The sequence below is a fragment of the Bombus huntii genome, chromosome 4, assembly GCF_024542735.1.
Source record: "Bombus huntii isolate Logan2020A chromosome 4, iyBomHunt1.1, whole genome shotgun sequence".
In the NCBI taxonomy this organism is placed as follows: Eukaryota; Metazoa; Arthropoda; class Insecta; order Hymenoptera; family Apidae; genus Bombus; species Bombus huntii.
Window position 1 is genome coordinate 8,845,287 of NC_066241.1, and position 23,803 is coordinate 8,869,089.

Here is a 23,803-nt window from a genome sequence, read left to right on the forward strand (position 1 = left end):
AATCGTCGTTAAACGTTGTACATGATTAATCAATTTCCCTCTTAACAGGAATAGATACACAGCCGAACGATACTTACTACTCGCTCTCGATTCGCTTTCCCTTATTAAACCAACGTATCGATTTAATTTTCGGGTCAAGATTTAAGTACAAGCCTGTGCACACGATCTAGCCTTTTCGTTCCGGTTAGCTTTCACGATATTATACATTTTAATTTGCGATTATTATACAACTCGGCAACGTTCTAATTAGGTAGAGCATTCTCATTTCGAATTCTGCGAGTCAAATTTCGTTCGAAAGTATCGCTCGCGTGGTTCGTAGTATTTTACTATACTCGTTATATACTTAAGAGGCGTGTATTATAGCGACACGCAGGATATACGTATCGATGTCGGAAATATCGGCAAAATATTAATAAACCGAGTCTCGAAACTCGCGTTTACGTCCGAAATTTTTCTTACGATTATAATTTTCAAATATCTGGCTCTTTCTATTTCTGTTTGATTTCTTTAATTTAGTCAAGGCCGGGTGTGCATCGAACCTACGATTCTACTACTATCTCCATTTATTTATTTTCTTTACTTTGCTTCAGTTCTTCTCCAGTTAGTAATATTTAAACTGCGCACTTATTGTTCCAGATAGAAGAGCTACGATAATTGTGCTATTGACGCTAAAACTATCGACAGTTAAAACGAAGCGACTTCTACCAAAAATCAGATAAATTAACCGGTCTTTAGAAGATACGTAATAGTAGAATATTTTTATATTTATGGATTTATTACGATACTTTCTCGCGAAAGGAATTCCACGTTACGTAGTGCATTCTTAGTAGATACACAAATAAGAAAATAAGTACACAAATAAATAACAAAAACAGATAAGTAAATAAATAAAGAATAAAAATTAAAAAAGTTACACTCTTGGAGCCATAATTCGAAAAGAATTACAAGCAGCGTATCTACGTAGTTTAATATCTGTTCACTTTCCTTTATGAATCTCAAAAATCTTACGATCAATCCAAGAAACAACTGGAAATAAAAGAAAGATAATTATAACCGCCCACAGTGAATATCCTGCCTCGTAGCAAATGGATTTTTTTGATGCATCAAATAAAATTTTAGTAATGAATTTACGCGTATCGCGAGATATAAAGAGATAAAAATCGCTGGTTTACACCGAACACGAGCAAACGCTTTCGCTCTCGCTATACGCTGTTGCTGGTGTGGTCTAAACGCAATTTGAAATTTTACTAAAGCGACGGAAGAACGAGCATTCCGCTCGTTCTTTTTCCTCGAAACGCGCCTTAAAGCGTCGTTGGTATTTCAGCCACGGGCGATCTAATTTTTTCTTAAATTGCGTTCATCGCCAAAACGAAAGTATTAGAATAGGATATCAGCTTTACGTACGCGCAAACGCGACATATGCAGCGATAACGTGTCGCCATCGTATCGAACGAATTTCCATTCGAATAATTATTTAATTATTTCGCTCGTTATTTGAACGTTCGACTAAAACATGGAAGAAATTATTTCTTACTTGGACGAGTCCTAGAGATATAATTTTATCTCCTGTTTACTATTTATCGATCGTGCGATAAATGAATTTTTACCGTAAATGACAATTCGTAATTTTCAATTATATTCGTCAGCTACGAGGAACGCGCCAAAATCAAATATTCTTTCGGTCGACTCGTTCGAGAAGCAAGTGGGAACTGTGATCTGCCTGTCGAGAGATAATCGTATGAATTTCACGATTCTTTCCTTCTGCAAAATGAAACGGATAAGGCGGAACTAAGAACTAGTTGTTTGTACACTGTCGTTCGTCTGCCAATTAAATGCAAGTAAAAAATAAAAACGAGAAGTAATAATACGCTGTAAGAACTCGGGAAAGAACACGCGCACATCTGACACGGTGATACTACACGTTATGTTCAGGGTCGTGTAACGAGATATTTTTAACTCCACTTAAAATGACAATCGCAATGATTCGGCATTATTTGGCCGTATTGCTGGATAACTACGACTGTATCTATGATATAACAATTTAAATAGCCTTGGACGATGAACTACTATACTTAATTGCGAATAACAATAATTTTTAACACAGTTTTCTCCACTACGCAATTATTGCTGTTAGATTAGAAAAGAGGCGAACGCAGTTGTTGATTTTGCTGGGCATGTGCGAACGATAACCGACGTCCGATTATGGATTCAACGATCGACCTTGCAAAGCCGTGGCAGAGGCCCCCCACGTGTCGGAAACGGCGAGGAACAACGATCGTGTAGCTTCTCCTGGCGGACGTTGTTCCATTTCACGAGAGCGACAGCTGCCGCATGGAAACGATCGATCGTCCGGTTTTGTCATTTCCCAAATGTCTTTTCTTTCGGACAAGCTGCAAACGAGTAGTCTCTCCGAGAGCCAAGATCGACAACGCTCTTCTTCCAGGTTTTGTTATTTTATTGTCCGTTGTCTGATACGCGCTTTGCGCGTAATTTTAATTCAAAGACAAAAAGAAACAGAAACGGCCCACTTACCTGTATTTCGTTCATCGAGGTTCGGTGATCGAACAAGGTGGCATAAATTGGAAGGTAAATTTGCGAATATAATACTCGCGATAACGACGTTATCGCTGTTCTATTTTTCTATTTTCTATTTTCGAGTCGATCAACGTGGCTCAAGATTTCTACTTTTCCTACTCGATCGATACATTTTTACTATCGACCGAATTTCGTATCGTTTATGAATCGTACGATGTATCCTACGCATATAATATGTGTTTTATTGGAAAATGAATTATGAGATTGCTAAAAAGCAAGCAATCACACCACGACGTACGTACACGCGTCCAAACGCGTGTCCGCGGTCAAACATTTTCCAATTCGATTTGCCATCTAAGGAGAAATCAAGAAATCACCCGCCTCGTCTCGTCTTAAGCCTCTCGCAGAACGTAGCTTCCCAAATATTTCTCTACTTTTGTTTCATCTGGCGCAAATTGTTGTCCGTTGCTGCGCGAAATACGTTGCGCGTCTTCCGCTAAATACGACTATGGCTTTACCAGTTTCGTCGAATCTCGAGATGTAAACGCGCGGTCGACGAGACTTTCAAAATGCCGGTCGAATTAAGTAAAATGAACGAATTACGGATTTGTGTCGATTCGCGAGGAAAATGACGCAAAACGCAGCGTAACGCGAACGAATATGAGAAATATTCAAAGTAGTAGCAGCGTTAAAGCGATTTTCTATCGAGGTGCCGTTCTGTAAATCGTATTCTCGGAAGTAGGAATTTGAATAAAAATACGCTGTCTTGAACTCTCTTTCATGGTTCAATACGTTGTCACGTTGGGAGCCACGATGGACCGAAATCTTTTTTATTTTCTTCGCTTCGTTCGTGGTTTAGTCCCAGAGCCTGTTACAGCGAAGACCTTTTTCAGCTTCTACTTCCGTTAGATTCTTATATTATACGATTTAGATTATTCTTAGCACGTACGTAGTTGGTACGTATCTAACGCAGCAGTAGACCAAAGTATATCGAATTTCCGATCGTAACGTTTCATTTTTACGGCATGTTATATCTTAGTGAGGTGAATTGGTGTAGGACGCGTAGGGTGCAAAAGAAATACTCGGCGGTGTTTAGCAGTATATTTATTAACAGTTCTCGCTTTCGACTGTTTACGTACCACTCTCCGTTCCAACTGACGATTCTCACAACTCAACTGTTTTTCTCCATCCGATTCGTTTCTTTTTGTCGCCCCTCGATATACCCACTACACATGCGTTCGTTAGCAACCGTTGCCACGTACGCCTTCTTCCAAATATTCGGCGAAAGGACCGCAGGGATATTATCGATGGGTCGTTAGGCCTGTCGGCATTTATGCTTCGCTGATATATTTGTACCGACGAAACTGTTGGATGGTTTTGTCGTCGAGTGCGCCGATACAGTAGATGCGCATTTCTTTACGATAACGTTATCTGAACCGCGTCGTCGAAGATTTTTTAGCCGCGATTTAACAGATCAAAACCGGGTAATAAAGTTGCCAGTGAGTTAACAGTGACCGTCGTAGCGGGTCCGGTCGATCGACCGGTTTCGAAATTTAATTAAAATTTCTACATTCGTCTCTCGAGCCCGTCTGACTTTGCGTAAATTCTTATATCATCGGATGAATCGATTTCTCAAATTTTATTTATATAAGAATTTACACGAAACTAGACGAACGAAGGAAATAACAGCGAATGCAGAATTTTTGATCGAATTTTAAAACCGGTTATTTGCCAGACCTGGCAAGCTTTGCGCTAACAATGTATCGAGGAGAACAAGCAACGTCGCGATTTCGCGATTTTAAGTGGGTTACGCGCGACAGCGTCGACCTCCGCACAGCGATTTTTACTTCGAAGAATTCGATCGCGTTGACGCGAAAGTTCATAGTGGGCCCGGCACGATCGTAGGTCGTCGACCTCGATCAAAAGAAACCGGCCGTGCATCAGGCTTGGCCACTCGATTTTATTTCGCGTTTGCTGAACGTTAGAACTCGGCGAACTGATCGAGAAATGACTGGCGTATACCGAATCTTTTTTTTTTTTTCCCCACGATTATAAGAGAGAAAAATATGTAAGTGGCTTTTTTTATCGAGACAAAAACACGATCAATTATACATGTTTATTGGTTTGTACCGATCGTAAAAAGTAAATGGAACTTTCATCCTTAGGCCAAGAACGAGTCAAGAGAACTGCGAATAACAAACAGCAAATTAAAAAATGCTTGATCATTTCTCGAGACGGGAAACTCGATTGCATATACTTGATCGTGTTCGTCGTATCGATCGAGTCTAATTAAGAACGTGTAATATATTCGAGTTCAAAAAGTCGGTAGTCACAGCGCTAATGGACATACGCATAGGCAAATTAAATCCAGCGATATCGTAAACAAGTTCGATTTCATGAATTTTTCACACATTTCTCCGATTTCTATCTACACGTCGATCTTCATATACGTACGCGTTGTTTTTCTCTTTGATCGTCACTCGCGTTATCCGTGTTACGTTACAATCGCGCACTAATATCTTTGTGCGGTGAACTTTATTGTTCGCTATTTCGCACGAGCGAAGACAAAAGTCGAATGGTGCAATGTTCGACGATCTTTGACACCAAAGAGTATCCTCTATCTGTCGGTTTTTTCAAACGACTGTTCGTGTTTCGTCGTGATGGCGTCGCCTGCGTAACAGAAAATCGTTAATTTCCGTACGTGTCGCATTCTCTTCTACACCCTGAAAGATGCTACGTCGAGCATCCGACGTGACCAACGAATTGTGCAAGCGTAAAAATACACGATGACGAAGGAAATAAAAAAAGTGGGCAAGAAAAAACGTTGGTCGCGAGCGCGCGTACAATCGAAACTACGATACCGTTGGACGCGAAACCTAACCTTACTTGGTAGGAAGTTCGGTAATGTACGTAAGTTTCGCGTAAAATAACACGAAGGCGTCGTTCGAACGCGGAAGTATTTCGCGTTACGAAAGTTCTTACTCGCGCTGACTGTGGTAGAAAATAAACGTAAGTGAAAATTACTCTACGAAGGTAAGGCAGAAGCTTGTGTTTAAATAAATGAAACTAAAAATTTCGTCGTTCGTTTCCTCGCGTATCGTTTGAGAATTGACGCGGAACACAAGTAACGCGGCAAGGCAAAATGCAATTTCTTCTGTTTCACGAGGAATCGCGTCGTGCTGCCCGTTTCTTACGCGTTCGATGTATACGTTGTTCGATCGGCACTCTGAGTAACCCGAGTAACATTCGAGAGATTCCAAAGTCAATCAGAAATATTTTACAATTGCACGTTGAAGATAACGATCTTGTTTTTATAACTGGTTTCTATATTTTCCCTGGTTTTGATGTTTTAACCTCCCGTGTTCGTTGCTCGAAATCGAAAATACCTCACGTGGTTACGTTCGAACCAGGAGCGAGAACAGTTTTATTCTCGTAAAAAGTCGCGCAGCTTTCTTTCTTATTTCTTCGCCAACACGTTGTATATTTTCATTTGACAACGTTAGATACGTGCGTGCCCGTCGTCGTGCAGTTTCATATAATTTCGCAATTTTCTACCCAACGGAACGATCGAGCGCGACTTTCATCGAAACGACTCGAAACTCGATTATCGATAAACGCCTATTGTCCGAAATGTTTTTCTAAAACTCGTAAAATATTGGAACGAGCGCGGTTTCGCGTTTACAATGGTAACGTTGGCGTGGCACGAGCAACAAGGGTTAAACTAGATCGATTCGCAAACCGGTAGAAAAATGTAAATCGCGTGTTTCCTGTTTTTCTTCGGCCGCATTTCCGTCAGCTTTATTCCTTTGCTCGAAATTCATGGAAATCGTATGGAACGAAAACGGATCGCGCTACACACAAGAAAAATCGTGTAAAACGTTCTACGGATTCGCTGCTTCTTCTACGAAGGATTAAAAATCCCCTGGACTTTCACCGATGCTTATTTCCACCCACGCTTTCTTTGCGTGCATCTTTTCACGCGTCACATATACCCTACACGGTTCTACTTTTATCCCTGCGAGTATTTTAAACGCCGAAAAGAAACATTCCGCTGATCTATCCCGCGTTACCGACTGAGAATTACGCCGCCAACGTTTACGAAAATTACACAAACTTTCTCTTCGCCTCCACCCACGACGATCTGCTTCGCTCCGTGTGCCTGCGTATTTCTTCCTCGTCTAGCGCGCCTATTTATATATCGTTGTTTTTATCCTGTAAACTGCCTCGAGAAGGAAGATATATGCTTGGTATCAAACAATGCATTGGAAAAGCGCACGACATTAGACGCAGGTTTTACATTTTTTTTATTTCCGTTTTAAACTCGACATTCACGGTTCTTCTTCTTTCGCTCGTTAAAATATTAGGTTATCCGGAAAGTTTCTTTCGTTTTCTAAGGAAATAATAGACGCGCGATGTTTTTTGTTTTATATCAGTTTATTGAATTACGCACGAATATAATAAGAGAAATACGACGGAATGGATCGTACCTAATTCGATAAAATAATATAAAACAGAAATTGTTGTTCGTCTATTATTATGTTATGAAACGAAAGAAACTTTTTGGACAACCTAATACTTTAGCCATCTTTTATTCTTCTTTCTATTTTAAATGTGTGATTACAAATGTGTGGTTGCGTATAAAGCTATTCAACTACGCAATCACTCGAAATCGTCGATTAAATTGCAGCCATTTTCTCGTAATTTTCCCGTAATTATAACGGATCTCGCTGTAAATCGTTGTCTCGATGGAAAAATTAAAAAAAAAAAAAAATTACCAGTTACCAACCACCCCGTATATATCTTCGATTTCGTTTTTCGGAAATTTCTCGAAATCTTAAACGGTCGAGTAAATCTCGCTTCCGCCATCTTCGTTTACGCTTCTCTCGTTTACTATCCATATTCCTCTATCTTACGCATAAAATCTACGTACAAAGTTTACTTTCATTACGCTGAGAAAATGGTAGAAACGTTGGATTTTGCTCTTTGGAACATACTCGATCACAAAGATCTCGCGTAAGCGTTTACAATCTCAATTAATTTCGTATAAGTAGATTTAGTGGAATCGATGCAGAATTACAAAGCTGTACGTACGTACGTACGTACGTCGTACAGTCGCACGGTTCTGTCGACGATATTGTCACGACCGGCATACCTTAAATCCGATGGACCGACGATAGAAACAAAAATGTGGCGGCACTCGGCGACAATGTATATCGCTGAAGTGCCTAATGAACCATTAACATTCCAACGGTTCTTCCACCGAAGGTTCTAGAAGAAAGAACACGTGGCAACGGTCGCGGACGCCTAGCAAATGCATGGACGGTGAGGACGTTGAGGGATGACAAAAGAAAGTAATCGGATCCGATCGAAAGTAAAATCATAAGAGTCATTTCTTAGAAAGTCACGCCTAGAGTTCGAAAATGGATTGTAAAGTGTATCGTTGTTAGAAAAAAATAAAATTTTTTTTTTATTTTTCACCTCAAATTCCTTTTTTATTTTGTTATTTTACGTGACAATATGTACGCTAACGGTAAAAAGCCTGAGAAATACTGACAGATTTTCCTAGAATTTTCGTTTTCCTTTGTACGAGCCGGTGATTTTCAACTGATGCGCAACGGCAATTTTTAAGAAACGCCCAGGGTTTATACCTGTAGGTTTTTACCTGACCTTTAGTCACAAATATCGAGCATTCTCGATCCGTAGACCATCGAACGAAAGCAACAGTAATTTCCGGTGTGAATGCGTTGCTTTCAACCAAACATATACAGGGTGGCGAATAAAAGAAAGCTTGCGAGTTTTAATACGCTGAATTGTATATAAATCTTCGCTACGAATTTTGCTTTTATACTATTGAATTTTGTCATTAGGTGGTATCGACAAAATCCCCAATCACTCAGTTGCCAAGCCAATAGACAGTCTTTACCATGTGCATATCTTAGACAACAGTCGTCTATTCCGTGCCCAGTGTACGCTATATTTATTCGCCGCTTTCGCCAACTAGAAGTTCATTTCGTAAAACCATCTCATCTCTGCATAGTTTTTAGTTTCGAAATTCTTTTTCCATCGCTGTACGTTCCCGTGGCGTAGAATTTTAGCAATTAATTTGTGCGTGACATGAGATGCGTGCGACCTGCGCGCGATCGACTGGAAGGCCGGAAGAGAAGCAGCGAGCGACAGTGGCGACCTCGTCAGAGCGCGTTCGCTCGAAATTTCGAGACTTTTGTCGGCGATGTTGGTCGATCAACGAGAAATCTTAGTTTATCGCGAGTTTCGTTTTACCAGCAGATAGTAAACACGTATAGCAGCTAACAGTTCGATAGACGACGATAATGTGCGACATGTGCGATAGTAAAATAAAAGTAAAATAAGTGGACTCTCGGAGGATTTCCGTTTTTACACACATGCATGCACGAGATCGACAACGCCTCTGATAGTTGTATCAGTCGTGTACGTAAGCACGCCAACTCATTCGTGCACCAGCTACACTTTTTCTCTAAATCGTTGCCAACGTTTAAAAAAACGCATGAAAAAAGTTTCGCGTTCGTCTTCGCTTCCGCATCGTGTACGAGTAACGTAATATTTGTATCGTATGTCGATGTACGTTCGTTTACGTCGATCGCATCTGAACGAAATACAGCGTGCAAATAAATAAACGAATAAATAAAATAAGTGTACGAGCGAATGGACGCGCGCGTAGACGGTGAAGCGAGAATGGCGAGAGGCGATAGAGAAAATAATTATAAGCCGTGTTGCTTTTACGATCGGTAATTGGCAGAAAATAAACTACACTGCTGCTAAAAAATTTGATCTTATTGTTACGCCTGTGTATTACCACCGTACTATGAACCAAATGCTGGAAGGATCGTTGACTGTACACGCAGGTGTACCGAATGATGTAACGCGTGTTTACGACCAATTTTCCATCGCAAGAAATAGCAGACTTTTCGCGCGGTCGTCGATGATACACCGCTGTTTGGTTGCGCCAGCCTGCGAATGGCAATTCTTCTTGGAATCTTGTCGACTAATCGCGCGACGTATGTTTTTCGCAACTGAGATTTCTGTTTGTAGAAATGTGTCGCAACAGGAGAGGCTTTAACCGTTTCCTTATAACTATACCGCGGATTTTACTACAAATTTTTACTTTTCGGAATGCCCGATTAAAGAAGACGATATATCTCGCTAGGTAGAAGATTCTTTTTCGCTTAGCAGATAGCGTCGAAAGCAGTATATTCCGAACGTTTTACACGGTTGCGAGATTTTGCACTTTCAAGTTTCCTACAGTCCGTCGTTTTTACGGTTGTTTGTTTCAATTCTGTTGCAGCGAATCTCGCTTCTGAGAAAACTCTACATCTTCTCCGGTGTTTAGTTTTTGGCACGACGATTCTCTTTACAGCGGCTTCTTTGGTCTCTTTTATAGTACCGCGGAAAGATCGCCGACATATAGACAATGTGAACGATAAAGCTGAAATGCCGACAAGCCGAAAGGGTCGGCAAACTTCAATAGGCCTAACGGCCATCGATACATTGAGTTATTATTGGATGATATTGACAAAATCCGCAATCGCTTAGTTGCTAATCCAATATTTCGGCACCGCAACAGTCGATGTTCAGTTAGCCACCGGAGAGTCGTTAATCGAGAGTTGTCTTATCACTTTACCGACCGTTAACGATACAACAGCATACGCACGTCCGACCGGCGTCTCAGGCGCGGATTCTTCCCGACGCCGGCTCTGTTTCGGTTTAGACTCTTCAATACCATTCTTTTCGTCGATCGCGAACGGTACGTTCTTCAAATTGGTATAAAACCGTGGGAGCTTGCAAAGCAACGCAACTGACGCAACTGAGCAGGGCACTTTAACACTAAATAACAAATTACCGCTCAAATAATGAGAAAGATCGTCGACGACGAAAAGCCGATTAATAGGCTATCGGTCGGTGATCGTCGGTGACAAAAAGCCGATTAATCGGCTATCGGTCAATAAAGCGTCAAGTTCACGTTAAATAATCATCGTTTTCTGTTTAATCGACTGCAATAAATGCATCTATCGATACATTATCACATGGGATATTAAAACACTGGAAATTTCAAACATTTCTGAACAGAGAATTTCTATGGTACGTTAATCCACGCGTTTGCTCTTTCCATTCCGAGATATATAAAATTGAAAAATTATTAATTTTCAGTCTCAAGTCGATTACTGCGATCATTAAACGAGTACGTATATTCGCGGTATAGTTTTAGTCGAATCCAACGGTCTTGTCATGCGATACAAGATCGCGGTGATATAATATGCGTGTATCGACTGATATGGTAAATTATCTGATTAAACTCGTAGAGTCGATTACAACATGTAACGCAACTATTCGTAACACCTGGAACCTGTATCATCGTGTACGTGGCGGACGAATTCGAGAATCACTTGGATTCCGAAGCTGGAATTTATCGAAGCTTGAAACTCTTCCACGTGCGAATTTTTTCCTAATCACGCGACACTTTTTAACTTCTCGCGCCTCCTTTCGTATTTTACCTCGATGAAATAAAAAATTACGATCGTCAAAAATATCGCGTGCTCGTCGAACTTTGAAATCCCATGCAAACTCTCAAACACTTGGTAACGTATCAAGAGTTTGCAAGATTTCCAACGCGACTAAGATGTTTCGCAAGCTCTACATTTTAAATCGTCCTTCGTTCCCTACTCGGATATACCAGCGAGAGGAAGAGACCGAGGATTTTTTTTTTTTTTTTTTTTTTAGTAGAAGAAAGAAAATAATTCCGACGGATACGTAGAGAAGAAAATTTTCTAAAGTTTCGTTTCTCAGGAACAGGGCAACGACGAGGGGACAGAAGTTTATTAATAGTCACGGGACGTCTTCTCCATCCGAGGATCCTTAAGCGGCGGAACAGGATTTTTCCCGGTCCTGTCGTACGCAGCACAGGATGCTGGCTACTTGGGTTTTGCATACACGAGTTTTCAAGCGTCGAGCACAACCACACGTGGAAAGTCTGTCGAATGGAAAACGTATAACGACGATAGATACCTCTTTTCTTTGTAACAAACCAAACGTTGTTTTGAGATTTCTAAATGGAATTTTTTTTCCATCGCAGCGAAAAGGACGCGACGACGAGTTTAACAAAAAATGTTGTTACTTGATCGCAGTGATCAGAAAGATTACGCGTGTTAACCGAGGAAGAACGTGAACGTGAGATAAAATGTTTATCGGTATTCTTCTTCTTATGCATTTTAGGTTCTCGTGGCGAAGAATAAATAACGTTCGCTGAGCTTGATTTACGCAGCCACGTAACTGGAAAAAATAAATACAAGTCATCTTCTTTCTTTAGAAGCGCAAAGCTATTAAATCGTTTCCTACTTTCTTCTACTTTTATGCTTTCTAGCGTTCGCTTGAAACGCCAGTTTCGTGCATTTACCTGTAAAGTAAGGAAGAAGCAACGTTTTTCTATCTGTATCTCGAGTTTCCAATATCTGGCAGCCTTTTTGAACTTCACTCTTATACAGGGTGTCACGAAACGAGTGTTACCGTTTTATTCGTAGAGGATTTTTAAGCAAGGTGAACTTTGTATTAATCGTTTATCGTGGAATACGTCATCGATCAAACGATCTTCTTCAGCTGCTTCGCAAGTGCGTGACCTTTCGACAACCTTTTTCTGACTTCTTCGTGACATTTTCGCGTGTTTCTCCGATTGTTCCTCGGCGTTTCGATATTTTCGTTTCACCGTGCGACGACTGACTCTCCTCGGTCCGACAGTCGCAGCAAAAAGGACTTAAAAATTTATAATTGCGCGAAAAACGGTTCGTTCGCACGAGTTTGCGTGTACGTGCGAAAATTTCTCGTAAGTCTTCTTGCGTTTTGCGCAACCAACGATCGGCGTTGATAATAAACTTTTACTATAGCGACACGTTGTCGAGGCGTGGAACGATCGATAGTAAAATTGTACGATCCACGCTAACGATCACACGACAAACGGAACTCGACCAACGATCGATACAACCTCGAACAAAAAACGAATTACGATAGAATAAAACGATAGCGGCTCTTCCGTGACACTCTGTATAATTTGCTTCGCTCAACGACCATAATAAAACGAAATCGACCACGCATATTTCATCTGCTCATATATACAGGGTACTTGGTAACTGGTGGTACAAGCGGAAAGGTGGTGATTCTACGCGAAAAAACAAGTCGAAAATATAGAATAAACATTTTTCGTTCGAGGCTTTGTTTTCGAGAAAATCGACTTTGAATTTCCGCTCGGTACGCGTGCGGTACGTCACAACGGATCCTCACTGTAGATCGTTGTTTCGATGGAAAAATGAAAAAAAAGAAAAAATTTTTATTCTATATTTTCGACTTCTTTTTTCGCGTAGAATCACCCCCTTTCCGCTTGTACCACCGCAGTTACCACCCACCCTGTATATAGATGTTTATTTGGCGAACGAAATTTCCCTGAGCCATCGCGAGCAAACTACAAGGTAGAAAGGACGGAAGAACTGGGGAAGAAATAAAAGTACGAGTTCGTAGAACGACCGGACTTGCTTGGATAAAATCGTCAGCAGCGAGAGAGATTTCAGGTTACGAGCCGCGAGCACCAAAACGAAACGCTTCCGTGTTGACGTCATCGGAGAAGCGATGAATCTTAGCGGTGCGGTTGGCTGAATGACTCGAAATCACGTTTCGCCGTTGCTGTTGCTCTATCCGCGCTGCAACGTGCGTCGAGCCTTAAGCTTTGATTACATTCGCCGCACACACAGATTCGCCGTTCTCTTCCTACCTACGCTCGACAGTCGGTCGCAAAAGTCCGAGTATCCACGCAACTACCTACGATCTATAGCTCTGGCCAGCAAAAAATATCCTTGAAAACGAACGAAAGCTGATCCAAAGGCAAACATTGCTCTCACGGAACAAACTGATCAAATCAGCTTTCCACGTGCGACGTATAACGTTTGACGTCGTAAAACGTATTGAAGCAATAAACGAACGTAACTGGAACGTGTCATGGGAAAATTGCGATTTATAAACTCGCTGCATAAATGAATCGCTGGCTTCTACGATCCGAAGATAAATCGACAGTTCGACCGTAAAGGACATACCGCGATAACCAGGACAAAATCGGCGCGTACATACTGCAAGATAGAGCTTCCGTTGAATGTCGCGTTTGCAGTGTGAAATTATCGGTCAGCCACTTAATTTATACGCAGCTCTGTACGCAACGAAGAAAGGGAAACACGCGACGATCTTAAGGATACGCTCGCGTCGAATCTCGTTCCGTCGAATCTCGAGTCTACGAAAGATTGTCAATTTCTGTAAAGGAATTTAGACATTGGACTGGATTTAACAACGATCTTGGTAGTCGATGCGACCTTGAATAAAATTAACGATGACAATAATACAATACGTACGTTCATTGAATTTTGCGTGTCCGATTTAGCAAGGAGATCCATTCTGTCATAGTATTATTTGTACTTGCGTATCGATAACTAACACATTGACACGTTTCGTTTCATAAGGAAATAATAGGGGCACAACATTTTCGTTCTATATTATTTTATCGAATTGCGTATGATCCATTTTGTACTTTTGGGATTTTTGGGGCAAACTAGTATTTTGAGAGCTTCATCGATGGATAGAAGTATGCTATGACGTAGCATTTTATTCTTGCAAAATAGTAGACCGTATTTGCTCACTTCTTTCTGACAATGTCATACAAGTCATTCGTATTATGGAAAATTTGGTGGTCCACGAAATTTGTCGTACTTTAATCACCCTAATAAATACAGTAGAGCATAGGTCAGCGATGATGGCCATCGTAGAAGTTAATTAACGAGTTTCTTAAAGGAGTTAAAAAATTTCTCAAAGGATAAAATTGCGCGAGTAATTACAAAAGCTTGAATTTTTTCTTCGTCAAGGAGACAATAGGGCATTGTTGATCTTGTTATTCGTATAATGTCACGCATTATAAATTTTGCAACATTGCGTTTTATATTTTTCTACTTCTTCCTTTTTTGTAAAGAACAAAGTCTGTGTTAACGCGTCTACTGCCAGCAATAAATCGCGTATAACGTTCTTCTAATGATATTTTATGTTTAGTAGTATGTAGAATTTGTGACTGACTGTATCCATCTATATATCTATCTTTTTCTATTCCCTTTCTTGTCTCTTCACTGCCCATGCTCGTTCCGCGTGCTTCGTGAAGCGGCCACGAATAGTTTCGTCGAGTTTCGAATTAAAGTTTACGTCGTCTCGTGCAATACCTCGGAAAATTTCCCCTCTACGGTATAATTAAATCGTCAGTTTAAAATATCGTTGTTGTACCAGGCATTACAATTACACTGCCGGTACTATGTATTGACCATCGTATTCGTTCTTTCCTTTGCTCACCCTTTGCCTTCGCTATTTTAAGTATCTTTTTCGCATTAATAAGAGAATTCCGAGAAATAGTAGTTTCGACGAAGAATAGCAGAGACGAAGAGAACGTTACCGTATCTTGTTACCAGCTGTACTTTAATCTTCACCTTTTCGTTTCTTTTTTTTTTCTATCTCTTTTTTCTTCTTCTTTTTAGTACTCATTCGAATATAAGAAAAGTGAAAAGATTGGGATCGTTAAAGGAGCACATTTTTAATGAAATCTAATCGTGCAACGATTTATTGCAAAGTTTATGATAACTTTCTCCCTGTCTCGTTACTCGTTTTATATCTCGCCGTTCATTTCCAATTTGCCTATTTCCTTCTATCACCGTCAGAGTTTTCCATATATTTCATTTGTAACATTCCGTTCGTATTAGATTATCCATAGGTATTCACGTATATAAAAATATGGGACTTTCCTCCATCATCATCTATATGCTTCATCCATAATATATCACCTTATATGGTATTTAATATCTGCAATATCGTTTTAATTAAATTACACATAACTTAATTACAGATAATTTGATTACAGATATACTCGTGTTTATAAAGATACAGGACGCATAACTGTTCCGCCTAATTGAACGAAGTAGTATTTTATATCGATCTTCGATCCTACATTATTCTCGCGTTAATATTTCTTTGGCGTTAATTGTCCTTGGTGGATATAATGCAAATAACCGGACCATCGTTGCTTTCTGTTGACATTTATCCTATTTCGAGTTGCTTCCTTTCAACGTCACTGGCACGCGCGCCTCTCCTCTACGATCGTCGATCGCGCGTTTCGACGAAAAGAAGATCTCGATGTGAGAAGTAAGTTTCAAGGAAAGCGTTATTAAATACTTACAAGTAACGATAATCGTCTGAAACGTTCCACGGTAGTTAGAAGTTAATTACGTATTTAGAAAGCCGACGCGTTCTCGACTTCGATGATTCTTAAAAATATTCCGCAGCAGTCAACATTTCCGACAAAATTTGTGGCACAGATACAGCAACGATAGGTTAGGTTCGCCATTTCGCTCGATCTTCGTTCGTATAAACTACGAACCATGTTTCGAGCGTTTTCTTCTTTCCGAAAGACGTATTATTTAGCAAAATCCACTAGTAAATCTCTCTGCCTTTCTGTTTCTCTCTCTCTCTCTCTCTCTCTCTCTCTCTCTCTCTCTCTCTCTCTCTCTCTCTCTCGCTAATAAGCACGTAGGTCTAGCTGACGCGACGTTGAAACGTATATGAAAAAAAAGAAGATAAGAGTTAGGTTTCAGTCGGTTGTTATTTTATAGAACTCGCCGCGTCGAAAGACGATCGACAACCAACCAATATCGACACATACGCTGTCACGGATGATGTACAATTATGGACAGAATCCACTGTAGTGGTGCCGACGGTTTTTTGCCGGTACATGTCTCGAAAATTAAGAGAGTTCGACGGTTCTGCGTGTAGGAAAAAGTTCTTCAAAATGGCGATTTCAGATTAAAAAATTATCGAAGTGGAGAACGCTGTGTAGGCTTTCTAGACACGTAATTACCAAATTGTGTACAGTGACGGATAGAAGAAAGTTTAAGATCCATACGCTATAAATCTTGGTAACTTTGTTTTAAAAATTTCCGTCACGTTGGTCGTCTATTCTATGGTATATATCATATTTATTCATTGTTCTTACTGAAAATAACAATGCACTTCGTAAAATTGCGATATCTTTACGTTACTTTACTTTCTTTATAGGAATTCCTTTTCGTTCGCTACTATATTTTCTTCGTAGCGTCACCCGTCGTAGTAGGTACGTGTATCGTGTAATAACCAAAGGAAAGAAGATAATTTTAATTGTAGGTCAGTCGAAATCGTTTTGCATAAAATAAATATATATATAGTTACAATGATGTCATTTGTCGACATTATTGACAACGTTATTTTATAAAATATAACTGAAGAGGTTTTACATAATAGTAGTTGAGTTCGTTTAATACCAGTTATTAAACGTTGATTTGCATAATTTGTCGTAATTCCGTTAGCTTGAAAGATGCAACGATAAAACGTCGAACGTATATACGCGTTTCACGGAAAAGAAAGAGCCTAGTTTCGGGAAGTGAATTGTTGCACGAAAGGCGGCGATACGCGACGACTGTTCTCTGCTCATCGCGATTTACGTCGCCTCGCATTACCAAACCGTGCGTATCGTTTCATTTTCCATGGTGTCGTTGGTCCTTTCCATTGCGTCATATTTTTATCATATCGTTAATTATCCCTCGGTTCCCTCGCATTCTCATTGTTGTTTCTGCGCGAATCTGTACACGCAAAGTGGTGCAACAAAGGCGGCAAGAAAGCAGCCGGGAAACGCGTACGAATCGAACAATGGTTCTGGCGCAAAGATTTAACGCATTTCGTACAACGTACAGAGAAGAAAAAAATAGGTGTTTCTTCACGCGTCTTTTGAAATAACTGCACCTGCAATCGTTCCACGTGGAAATTACGCCATTGCTCTGCCTCTCCGTTTCTTCTCTTCTTACCCTTTCCCTCGTCGTTTTCCTCGCGAACCTACACAACATCTTTTCAACTTTTCTTTCCTCGCATGTCTTTTCTTCGCAGCAAGGAACGTTCGTCGCTTTAATCGGAATATCGAATCGGCTAAATCGTTTAAATCGTTTCTGCTATACGTTGCGAACTTTATCGCAACACCTTGCAGCTATACGATTTTGATTAGATCAAATTATCCATAGGACAAATTTCATATAAATATATCCCTTATTCTCTACTCGAGAACGATTCGAAACTCGATAGACGATATCATGTCGCACTTACGATATACCATTCTGTTAAATAGTCGTAACGTTCTGCCATCTATCGTGATGTAGCGTTATTATTCCATTCGTGTAGAGAATCTCTATTGTTTGCGAAGAAAAACGTGAGCTCGGAAAGGTTTTAGACTTATCCGACAACGCCATACATCGGCCCCCTTCGTCGCTGTGTCTCCTCCTAACTCTTGGTTCGTCTAGGCCGAAGAAGAAACCCTTGTTCAACGGCAGCCGAGAACTCTCCAACCTAGAAGCTCGCGTCACGCTCACATTTTCTCTCAGATACACGAAAGCTCCCTCCCTTTTTCTCGTTTGGTCTGGGTACGTTCTCTGCGCCACTTCCCTTTCGTTCTCCCCTATTCGTCTGCGGTTCTTCCCTGGCGGAGTTGAACGCGAGAACGACCACGGTTTTTCCTATGGTGCCTCGTTGGCTTCGTCTTGTCGTCGCGATTATTTCTTAACGGTTTGTCCGTATCGATCGATTATTATTAAATGCTAGTAACAGCATGCAATTTAATAATATACGACCGATGGATTTGTATCGTTACAGCGTGCTATCGTAAGGACTAGTAGTGACTACTAGACTGCGGATATTTATGCAAGTTTGTATTTTTGTAGAGACAATTAAATAAGAAGAAGAAACCAGACGAGCAATTGTTTTACGATATATCGAATATTTGCATGTTTCGTATATTTTTACATACTACGTGCATACTCTACGTCCATTCTTGCAGCTCTGAATTTCTCATAAATACATAGAAACCCGTAGTCCAGCAATGTCAGTGTTTAAACGGTAAATTTTTCTTAGTTGGTTCAGTTCGAATCGTTGGCTGTGGAAGAAAGAAAGTTTGTGGATTCGTACGTTATAGCAGCATTTGTACGTAGATTACAGTACAATGGATTCTTTCTTTCAGCGGTTATTAACTTTGAATCGATAAAAAGAAATTAATTGTTCTCTGAAAATGGCGCGAGACTTTACTTCGTGTTGTCTCGACACTGAAAGATAAAGCTGTAAATACTCGGAGCAATTTTTTAACATTAGAAGTATGAAATGTTATTTAGTAGAAATAAACAGCAATTTCTAGCGTCGCAAATAATACATTTTATCCAAACGTGACTCATTATAGACAGTACATGGACGATGGTGAATCGTAACTTGAAACAATTTTTTTTTAAATCGGATCTCCTGCAAAATATTTCATTTATTTACATTTCGCATATACCGCAACATCCTGCGTTCTACGGTTTTGTCACGTAAAATAACAAAATAAAAAATAAAAAAGAAATTTGAGGTGAAAAATAAAAAAAAAATTTTATTTTTTTCTAACAACGATACACTTTGCAATCCATTTTCGAACTCTAGGCGTGACTTTCTAAGAAATGACTCTTATGATCTTACTTTCGATCGGATCCGATTACTTTCTTTTGTCATCCCTCAACATATTCCTACCGTCCATGCATTTGCTAGGCGTCCGCGACCGTTGCCACGTGTTCTTTCTTCTAGAACCTTCGGTGGAAGGACCGTTGGGATGTTAATGGTTCATTAGGCACTTCAGCGATATACATTGTCGCCGAGTGCCGCCACATCTTTGTTTCTATCGTCGGTCCATCGGATTTGAGGTATGCCGGTCGTGACAGCTTCACTAGATTTATCAAAACGAATGAAAATAAGATAAATTTTATAGACTAACAGATTTTTAATAATACGAACAATCTGAATAACATTGTGAAAAATAAGTGTGCAAATAAAAAATAATATGTTGCAGAGATTAAATGTTTAATACATTTCAATGTACCGCAGCTGTGCCAAGGCATAATCTATAAAATTCGCTAGACGATCAACGTGTCGAACAATGATCGTAGATCGTGCGAAATTAACGAACACGCAGGAAAAGTTTTGCGATTTTATTCAGCCAGCGAAGTAAATGCGTACGTCTTTTCTTCGACATTTTTGTCGCCTGATCGACACGCACGAAGCACGCACGACTTGACTTTCTTCGCGATCCGATGCAAAGAAGCGTAAACCGACTAGTCGTGTCGCATCACAGCAAAAAACAGGCGCGGTAAAGTTCTACCGATCTACCCGACTACCGTTACTTCTCATTCTTCTGCCTTCCTCTCGTCTCCTCTCTTCTTCCTTTTCGAACCCAACGATATCCTTTATGACCTGTTTGAGATGACGCCTTCGAGAACATTTCTGCGACCCTCGATCCTTCTTTCGCTTCTCCATCTCCGTCTTTTAGGTTTCGCGTTACCTCCAGAACAGCAGCATATTCTGAAAATTCCTCTTGTTCGTTGACCGTCGTTACGTACCTTCGTCTTTCGTCGAAGGTTCGACCATCCGTCGAGTCCTAACAGGTTTAGACAAGTTCGACGGTTTCTTGCACCTGTTAAGTGTTTATCTTACTATTCTAAATATACGACCATCTTCCATTAATTATTTCTATGCCAGCTTTTATTATTAGACTGCGGTCTTTTATGCATTTGTGGGAAATTTCGAAACAGCTATGCGCAGAATGCGTATAATACGTAAAAAATATAAAATATCCAGAGTAGAGTAAAAAGAGTAAAAATCTCTGCATAGATTGCATTTCCTTAACTGCGATTATGAAAATATAAATTTGCATAAAAATCTACAGTCTGCTTATCATGTCGTATACGAGAGTCCTTATGTTAGTTACAGGGATTGACACGAGTATTTTAACATCGATTGCAACAAAGAAACTTAAAAGCAGCGATACAAGCGGAATATAAAGTATTTCGAGGACTGAATATTTCGTTGTTAGAAAATACGGTTTTTATAGTATAGCATCGTGAGAAGAAAAAGATGTTTGACTAAATTAGAGGAAAGAAACGTTTTTATACGGTGTATTCGATAGAGTGACATTTTCAGAACTAGCCCACAGGCTCGCTTAAAGGTGATCGTGTCAAGTCAAATGTTCAAATATCATAAAATACAATTGATTGATGTTTTGCAAATAACGTGAACATATAACGACACGGTCTGAAAATATCATTTAACATTCTTAAAATCATATAACCATGTACATAATAAATATGCATATGCATGACAAAGCATGCCATCAACTTGCATTACAGGATCCTTTAATATACAGCTTGTTTAAATGAATTATAAATAAGATGCGCACTGTGATATATGACGCTGCTGGATCATTTATGATACACTGGACTTGTCCGATTTGCATGTGATATACGATGTATAAATGCAATTCACGATACCTTTAGAAGACAGATAGATGTTCATTAAAAAACCAATCGAAAGAAATTCGAAACAAAGCCATTTGTAGTTTCAATATGAATCTTTTGTCTGAATTTAATAAGGTCTCTGTTACCATCTATGTTACGCTGCACATTGTACCATTTATCGATAACAAACTCGTCTTTTCAATATCTATAGAAATCTGGTGACGTTACGTAAGAACGATATGGTGTTATTGCATCGATCGATATCGCGATAAAACGATAGGCACGTATTTAATCGGCTGATTTGAATATTTCGTTTTGAAAGTATTCAAAGGAAATTGTATTACATAATCGGAAATTGGTTCGTTATATGGAAATGTATTTCGGTAAATTTCATTCGACTTGATGTATTAACGTAACTAAAAATACACTGGTCAATAGGTCGCTATTTTTTTTTTTTTTTTACCGAAATATCTTCCTACGTTTCTACTGTACTGGAAATTATACATTCTATAAAGGCGTAGCCTTCGTTCGTTTAACCAACTGGATAAAGGACTGTTTACATTATCGACTGATCATCGAGCGAATGATAATCGTCGTTATAAAGACTTAAGATGAAAAATAAACGAACAAATGATCTCACACGCCACCGATACTAAACCGAGATTTTGTGTAATGTACGAACATAACTGGAAGCATTACGGAAAGTAAATGAACGCACGCATCCGCTGAATGCAAATGCTAAGACAACGAAGAGAGGAATCGACGATTGTGGCGTACGCGTACGGAGCAGAGGTTGGCACCGCGACAACGACTAGATACATCGCAGTCGTGCACTGTACGTGCAAATGTCTCCTTCAGCCTTTCATTCTCGTCCGGACTGCGTATCTGCATTAAAATAACGGCACCTCGGCTACGACATAGCCGGCAGTCGCCTAACGTGACTCTACGGCTTCGACCTCGAACCCACGCGGCCTCGTAGTCGACGGCCGCTTGCTTCTCTCTCGTTTCTTATATTAGAATAGGAGAGCAGATAACGCGTGAATTATTACCGCGATTGCATTCGTACTGATCCTCGTGCGTCTCGTTGCCCTCTGTCTCGCTACTCATATTACAAAAGACTCCGTGTATCCGAGAGAGCCGATCGAAAAGGAAAAAGAAGTTTCGCATACGCGGTGCACGCTCTCGATGATCGCTTACCAAGGAACGCTTTCGTTTCACGACATTCTAGAATATACGTGGTCATCGACAGTAGTAGAATACCACGTTCTGTCGTAATAGTCCATCCTTATGATCTTCGCTTATGTAGATACGTAAATAGCTGCTATTTAAATAATAATAGCTTATTATATTATTTAAATAATAGTTATAGTATTGTATATTTAAATAGTAATTAGTATGCGACGCATTTAACGTAATACAACGGTCGTTTTCGACAGTCCGGCTATGTATATACGTTATCTAATGGGAATATCGAGTAACCCGGTTCAACGATTCTGTATCATGTACAATAAAAAATAATCGTTCGATCAAAATGTTTAATGCAAACTCAAACACGGATTCTGTTCGCGCGATTGGTATTACCGATTCGACCATTCACATTGTTCGCTGACTGGCATGTACGTATTGTATGTAATGTAATGTTGTATCTAATATACGTATTCAAAAATAGCAGCCCCTAGGGTGACGTAATAAAATTGGTCATACTATATTAAAAACTAATCAGGAAATTATATTTTCATTATGTTAATCTTGCGAGCGGATATTCAGATTGTTCGCGACGAAAAAGTTTACAACATACAGTCTCGAGAATTCATTGTCGTCGAGGGATTATTTATCACGCTCTGTATATAGGCATCTGCCTGTTACAGGTTTAAGGCCGGCGATAATTTTACTTATAAACTGCAAGTTACGCCATTCCTTATCGTATATGGAATAGACGCATTCATTGGGTAATAGTGGCGAGTAACCCTGTTACAGAATTCCGATGAAATTCTTTCTCTCTCATCGTCTAAACAGAAATATTGTCGAATAACGTATAAAATTTAAAAGATCAATTAACGTATTACGTTGCTTATTGTCACCGCGTGAAAAAATCGTTAAATAAAAGATTTTTACTAAACGAGACAAATGTGCAACGTTTCTAGTAATTGCGTTGTTCGTGTTTAGCGATAAAAAAATAAATAGTAATTTATTATAATGTGCGTCGGGTATGGATCGTTGCAAGTAACGAAAAGTAAAGAAAATAGCGTTATTGAAAGGCGAAATGCTTGACCCGCAGAAATTATTCAATCGTTTTAAAAAAATAACTCGTCGAATGCTAAGCACGTCGCATCGATATCAAAGCGCGTATAAAAACAATCGATAGATGAAAAAAGGAAGAAAAAGATGAGTTGACGCGATGCGGTGTGAGGAGTGAGGACGACCGCGCGTAGATTCACCGCACCGTAACTACAGAATTTCGTTGGCGAGTCGTGTCGCGTACTCGCTGCCCTTTCGTTCTTTCCATGGCTCCCCTCCCGCGTTTCGTCGCCCCTGGCCTCGCGTGCTCTCTATCCTGCTTCTCCCCTGCACCTGGATCACGTTGCATTGTTCGGCCTGGCAGCGGATATACAGAAGCGAAATGGCAGCGGGAGAACCCCGAAAGAAAGAAGATCCAGAAGAAAAGGAGCAAGAAGGAACGAGCCATTGAACGAAGAAAAACGAACAGGCTGGGAGACAGCGGAGAGATGGACGTGGAAGGTTGGGAGGGGCGGAAGGTGGTAGGGTGTGCTCGGAGAAAAGACAAAGATAGACAGACAGACAGAGAACGAGAGAAAAAGCAGGAAGAGCGCGGGGGCTAGAGAGGT

At 40.1% G+C, this 23,803-nt stretch overlaps 1 protein-coding gene across 5 annotated transcripts in view; it reads left to right on the plus strand.

Moving 5' to 3' along the window:
* LOC126864788 (protein split ends) overlaps positions 1 to 23,803 on the plus strand; it is a 120,642-nt gene that overhangs the window by 59,979 nt on the left and 36,860 nt on the right. The window lies entirely within an intron of this gene.